Source organism: Cebus imitator, unplaced genomic scaffold (genome assembly GCF_001604975.1).
Source record: "Cebus imitator isolate Cc_AM_T3 unplaced genomic scaffold, Cebus_imitator-1.0 Scaffold286, whole genome shotgun sequence".
Classification (NCBI taxonomy): domain Eukaryota; kingdom Metazoa; phylum Chordata; class Mammalia; order Primates; family Cebidae; genus Cebus; species Cebus imitator.
Window position 1 is genome coordinate 136,134 of NW_016107601.1, and position 6,388 is coordinate 142,521.

The 6,388-nt window shown below is 35.7% G+C and overlaps 1 non-coding gene across 1 annotated transcript; it reads right to left on the bottom strand.

Moving 5' to 3' along the window:
- Positions 1-385: 385 nt before the first annotated feature.
- Positions 386-489, bottom strand: LOC119467416. The gene has a single exon (XR_005195952.1). It is a non-coding gene; the product is annotated as a U6 spliceosomal RNA (small nuclear RNA).
- Between the last annotated feature and the right edge of the window lie 5,899 nt (positions 490-6,388).

Below are 6,388 nucleotides of genomic sequence, written 5' to 3' on the forward strand. Positions count from 1 at the left end.
ACATTTTCCTTGTTCAGTCTATCATCAATGGACATTTGGGTTGGTTCCAGGTCTTTGCTATTGTAAACAGCGCTGCAATGAACATACATGTGCATGTGTCTTTATAATAGAACTATTTATAAAAAAATATGGGGCCAGGCGTGGTGGCGCACACGTATAATCCGAGCACTTTGGGAGGCTGAGGCGGGTGGATCATGAGGTCAAGAGATCGAGACCATCCTGGTCAACATGGTGAAACCCCGTCTCTACTAAAAATACAAAAATTAGCTGGCCATGGTGGTGTGCACCTGCAGTCCCAGCTACTCAGGAGGCTGAGGCAGGAGAATTGCTTGAACCCAGGAGGCGGAGGTTGCACTGGGTAATAAGAGCAAAACGCTGTCTCAAAAAAAAAATGGAATGCTTCACAAATTTGAGTGTCATCCTTGTGCAGGGGCCATGCTAATCTCTGTATCTTTCCAATTTTAGTATATGTGCTGCTGAAGAGAGCACCCAAAGCTTTCTTAAACACCCATCAGAACTGGTATTCTGCAAAATATCAGTTTGGAAAGCATCATTTTAAACCATCCTCCTATCTGTATAGTTAACTATGTCTAGAAAGTAATGAGAGGTTTTCTTCATGAACTTCGGAAGTGCAATTCTTCATAGAAATACCTCATAAACTTTGTGATGGCAATTACAGATTATTTTGTTGTGTTTTGTTGTTTCAAAAAAGAGACCACAAGTAAAAACTTTTCATGGTGAAAGGTCCTTTGACTACCTACTTGAAAATTTTTAGTTGTTAATTCAAATGGCTATTCAAAATTCAACCATTAATTAAGAGTTGTTTGAATTTTGCTGATAATGGAGGCACCGCTGTCACCCTAGTGGAAACTACATGGATTTCAGCCATGTGACTTGCAAATAAAAAACAGTCAATTGATAGTAACCATCACACAACTGGCTTTCCTTACCTTATATGCCAGGGCTTACCTTCGAGTTGCCTGTTGTGAGGTGTCTATAGGTACCAGTTGGATGGAGAGGGTTATGTAAGAAACAGTCTCATTCTCATAGTTATTATCTTATGCTTAGATTTTTCCCTACATCTCCAATCGTGAATAGTTGCAGAAAAGAAATTATCTCACAGTGTATCTCATATTCGCTAATCAATAGCTTTAACAAATCGCTTTTACTTGGAAATAAGAACTTGGACTAGATTACAGAAGTCCCTATTACCTTTTAAAAAATCATTTTTTTTTTCAGATAATAGCGTAATTTTCCTTCTTCTTGGCAAATCAGTATTTATTTTTTTAACTTGTTAAATTTCAAGGCCTAGATATTTCTTGTTTTGTAAGAATTTGTATTTTGAATACAGTGTCTTTTTTTTCAAGTTTAAAAACTCACTATCAGGCCAGGCGCAGTGGCTCAAGCCTGTAATCCCAGCACTTTGGGAGGCCAAGGCGGGTGGATCACAATGTCTAGAGATTGAGACCATCCTGGTCAACATGGTGAAACCCCGTCTCTACTAAAAATACAAAAAATTAGCTGGGCATGGTGGCGCGTGCCTGTAATCCCAGCTACTCAGGAGGCTGAGGCAGGAGAATCGCCTGAACCCAGGAGGCGGAGGTTGCGGTGAGCCGAGATCACGCCATTGCACTCCAGCCTGGGTAACAAGAGCGAAACTCCGTATCAAAAAAAAAAAACAAACCACTATCATTTAATGTTTACAACAATACTGTGTTATATTTATTTATAGAATTTTTAGAAAAATTATTTTTTTTGTGGATACATAGTAGGATTATGGGGTAAATGACATGTTTTGATACAGGCACGTGGTATGAAATAAACACATTGTGGGTAATATAATATCCATTGCCTCAAACATTATCCTTTGAGTTACAAACAATCTAATTATACTGTTTAAGTTATTTTAGAATAAATACAATTTGTAACTGTAACTAGTATTTACAATTAGGTTATTATTGTACAATTAGGTTATTATTGACTATAGCCACCTCATTGTGCTGTCAAATAGTAGAACTTATTCATTCTTTCTATTTTTTTGTACCCATTAACCATCTCTACCTCCCCCGACCACACCACTACACTTCCTAGCCTCTGGTAACCATTTTCTACTCTATATGTTCATAAATTCAATTGTTTTGATTTTTAGATCCCACAAATATGTAAGAACGTGCGATGTTTGTCTTTCTATGTCTGGCTTATTTCACTTAATATGATGATCTCCAGTTCCATCCATGTTGTTGCAAATGACAGGTTCTCATTCTTTTTTATGGCTGAATACTACTCTGTTGTATATGTGTTATCACATTTTCTTTATCCATTCATCTGTTGATGGACACTTAGGTTGCTTCCAAATCTTAACCATTGTAACAGTGCTGCAACAAACACAGATCAGTATATCTCTTCAATACACTGATTTCCTTTCTTTTGGGTTTATGCCTTGCATAGGATGCTGGATCATATGGTAGCACAATTTTTAGTTTAGAAACCTCCAAACTGTTCTCCATAGTGGTTGTAATAATTTATATTCCCACCAACAGTGTACAAGGGGTCCCTTTTCTTCACATCCTCTCCAGCATTTGTTATTGCCTGTCTTTTGGATATCAGGAAACTGGTCTCTGTCTACCCAGACTCAAAAAGCTGTGGGTGTTTCCTTTTCTCTGCAACCTTGCCAACATCTGTGATTTTTTTACTTTTGGTGTGATACTGTTGGTGAGAGTTTAGTTCAATCATGTGGAAAGCAGTATGGTGATTCCTCAAAGAGCTAAAAGCAGAACTACCATTTGATCCAGCAATCCCATTACTAGGAATATAAATCATTCTGCCATAAAGACACTTGAAAGTGAATGCCAATTGCAGCACTATTCACAACAACAAAGACATGGAATCAAACTAAATGTTCATTAATGACCAGTTGGATAATGTACATATACACCATGGAAAACTGCGCAGGTCATTAAAAAGAATGAGATCTTGTCTTTTGAGGGAACATGGATGGAGCTGGAGGCTATTATCCTTAACAAACTAATGCAAGAACAGAAAACCAAATACTACATGTTCTCACTTATAAATGAGAGCTAAATTATGAGAACTCATGACTGCAAAGAAGGGAACAACAGGCATTGGGTTCTACTTGAGAGTGGAGGGTGGGAGGAGGAGGGAAACAAGCAGAAAAGAAAACTATTGGGTTTTGAGCTTGACACATGGGTGATGAAATAATATGTACAACAGATCTCGGTGACATGAGTTTGCCTACATAACAAACCTTCATGTGTACATCCAAATCTAAAATAAAAGTTAAAAAATAAAAATAAAAAATAAAATAAAATAAACAGATGAATAAGATTTAGTTCATCCAAGAGCTTGCATACCCTATCTTATTGAGGAATGTAGATTGTATAAAACATACTCAAATTCATTAACTCTTTTGTTGCATCCTCAAGGGTACTATAAAGTTGATAAAGTAGATTTTAAAGATAGACATCTCAGATAAGGAAGACAAAGTTTGAATATTTATTGATTAATTCTCTTATTGAATTATATCCCAGGCACCATGAGATATAGTTTGGATATTTGTCCCTGTCCAAATCTCACATGGAATTGTAACCCCTAAGGCAAGAGGTGGGGCTGATTGAGGTATTTTGGTCAGGGGGGTGGCTCCCTCATGACTTGGTGCTGTCTTCACAATAGTGTGTGATTTCTCACAAGATCTGGTCGTTTAAAAGTATATGGCACCCACCCCTGTACAGCCTTCTCTTGCTTTTGCTTTCCCCATATGATACGCCTACTCCCTGTTTGCCTTCCACCATGACTGTAAGCTTCCTGAGGCCCCTCAAGAAGTGGAGCAGATATTGGCACCATGCTTCCTATAAAGCCTGCAGAACCATGCCCCAGTTAAACCTCTTTTCTTCATTAAAAAAAAAAGAAACACAGTTTTTTGTTTTGTTGATCTGTTGTATTGTTTTTTCATTTTGATAACATTTATTTTTGCTCCAATCTTTATTATTATTTTTCTTTTTCTAGTTTTCAGTTTGGTTCACTCTTGCTGTTCTAGTTCTTTAAGATGCATGATTAGATCGTTCATTTGAAGTTTGGTACTGCTTTTGTTATATCTGATAGGTTTTTGTATGATGTGTTTCCATTATCATTTGTTTCAAGACAATTTTCAATTTCATTCTTAATTTCTCCATTGAACCACTGGTCATTCAGGAACATATTATTTAATTTCCATGTGCTAGTATAGTTTCCAAAATTCCTCTTGTTACTAATTTCTAGTTTTATTCCATTGTAGTCAGGAACTGTGCCTGATATTATTTCAATTTTGTTGAATGTTTTAAGAAGATTTGTTTTGTGACATAACATGTGGTTTATCCATCTCCTGAGGGAAAAAAAAATGTGTATTCTGCAGTTCTTGGATGAAATGTTCTGTAAATACCTACTAGGTCTATTTTATCTGTAGTGCAGATTAAGTCTGATATTTCTTTGTTGATTTTCTGCTTGGAAGATTTTTCCAATGCTTAAAGTGGGGTGTTGTTGTTTCCAGCTATTATGGTATTAAAAAGGCCTACCTCTCTCTTTAGCTGATTACTCCAGTGTTGACCGCATATATACTTAAAGTTGTTACATCATCTTGATGAATTGACCCTTTTCTTATTATATAGTTGCATACAATTATATCTCTCATATTCACAGAATACTTTTCTTAACATAACAACAGTTACGTTGTTCTTTTACCGTACTTTTGTTGCTGGGTTTTTGATAGATTGTTCTTGGAAAAGGTGAAAGTTTTAAAAGTTCAGCTATTTCAGAAGTGAACAGAACATTTAAATAAAACAAAGTAAAATTTCAAAAACACCTAGAAGTGGTAACATTAAAAGACAATCGATAAAAAAATTGAAGTAGAGTGTAAAACTTCCAGACCAAACATTCCACAAATGGAATATTTTTAAAAATAAGAAAAGAAAAATCACAGAAAAAACAAAGTAGAATGGTAGAAACAAGGCCACATATTTTAGTAATCAGTAAAATGAAAATCAGTTAAACATGCCAGTTAAAATAAACTTAGACTGGATTTTAAAACGGTAATACAAAATTCTGCCCTGTACTTTTTTAAAAACATACCTGAAAAGGTTAAGAGTAAAAAGGACAGAAAAAGATAAAATATCTAAATTCTAATCAAAAGAAAGCTGACAGCAAGATATTAATCTCAGGTAAAATAGACTTTAAGACATAAAGCATCTTTAGGAGTAAGTCGGTCTCTCTATAATGTTTAAAAAACTTAAATACCTAAAAGATATCTTAACATATTCAAAAATATAAAGCAAAAATTGATAAGGTATTTAGAATTACCATGAGAAAGGACCAAATTCAGCATCAGAATGGAGGATTTCAATTTTATTATTTTTATTTTATTGTTTTATTTATTTTTTATTTATTTTATTTATTTATTTATTTATTTTTTGAGACAGTCTCACTCTGTTGCCAGGCGCCAGGCTGGAATGCAGTGGCACAATCTTGGCTCGCTGCAACTTCCGCCTCCTGGGTTCAGATCTCAGCCTCCCGAGTAGCTGGGACTACAGGCATGCACCACCACATCCAGCTAATTTTTGTATTTTTAGTAGAGACAGGGTTTCACCATGTTGGCCGGGATGGTCTCGATCTCTTGACCTCGTGATCCACCCACCTTGGCCGGATTTCAATTTTAAAAAGTACAATTTTTGAGAAGTGAAACAGACAAATGTTAGGATGTCCTTAGGATTAACTGATAATGTGTGTCAGTTAGCTTTTTAATTTGATTGAATGCCTATTTAGTGCTAGGCACTATTCCAGACTTTGGGTCAGAGTGGTGACATACAGATTCGGTCCTTGATCTCATGGGACTACAGTCCAGGTCTTAGGGCTGATGGAGAAAGATGTTCATGACACCTCCTCACCATGATATGGAATTTGGAGGTATAGATTAGTGGTTAAGTTTGCATACTTTGGATGGAATTCTTGTTGGGCCTTGTTTCTAGCACATAGAAATTGCATGGTTTGGACAGTCTCTGTCTACTCATCTATAAAGCAGATGCAATGTCTATCTATATCCATGTATTGGTGAATAATACGATATAGGGTATTTAAAACTCTTAGCACAATGCTTGGCATAATCTCTCAATAATTGACCACACTTATCATTACCTGTCATTTTGCTAAAAGCTTTGAATCAATAGTTGCTGCTGAACCAGATGATCAAGCTTTAATAACACTCTGATTGATAAGTAATGGTACTTTGTGAATGAGTATTGAATGAATCAATCTATTTTCCCATAAATCCTAGTTTTCCAGTTTTTTATTCTTTTTAGCCAATTTCATAGTTTTGCATATTTGGGACTTGTGGTTGGTGAAT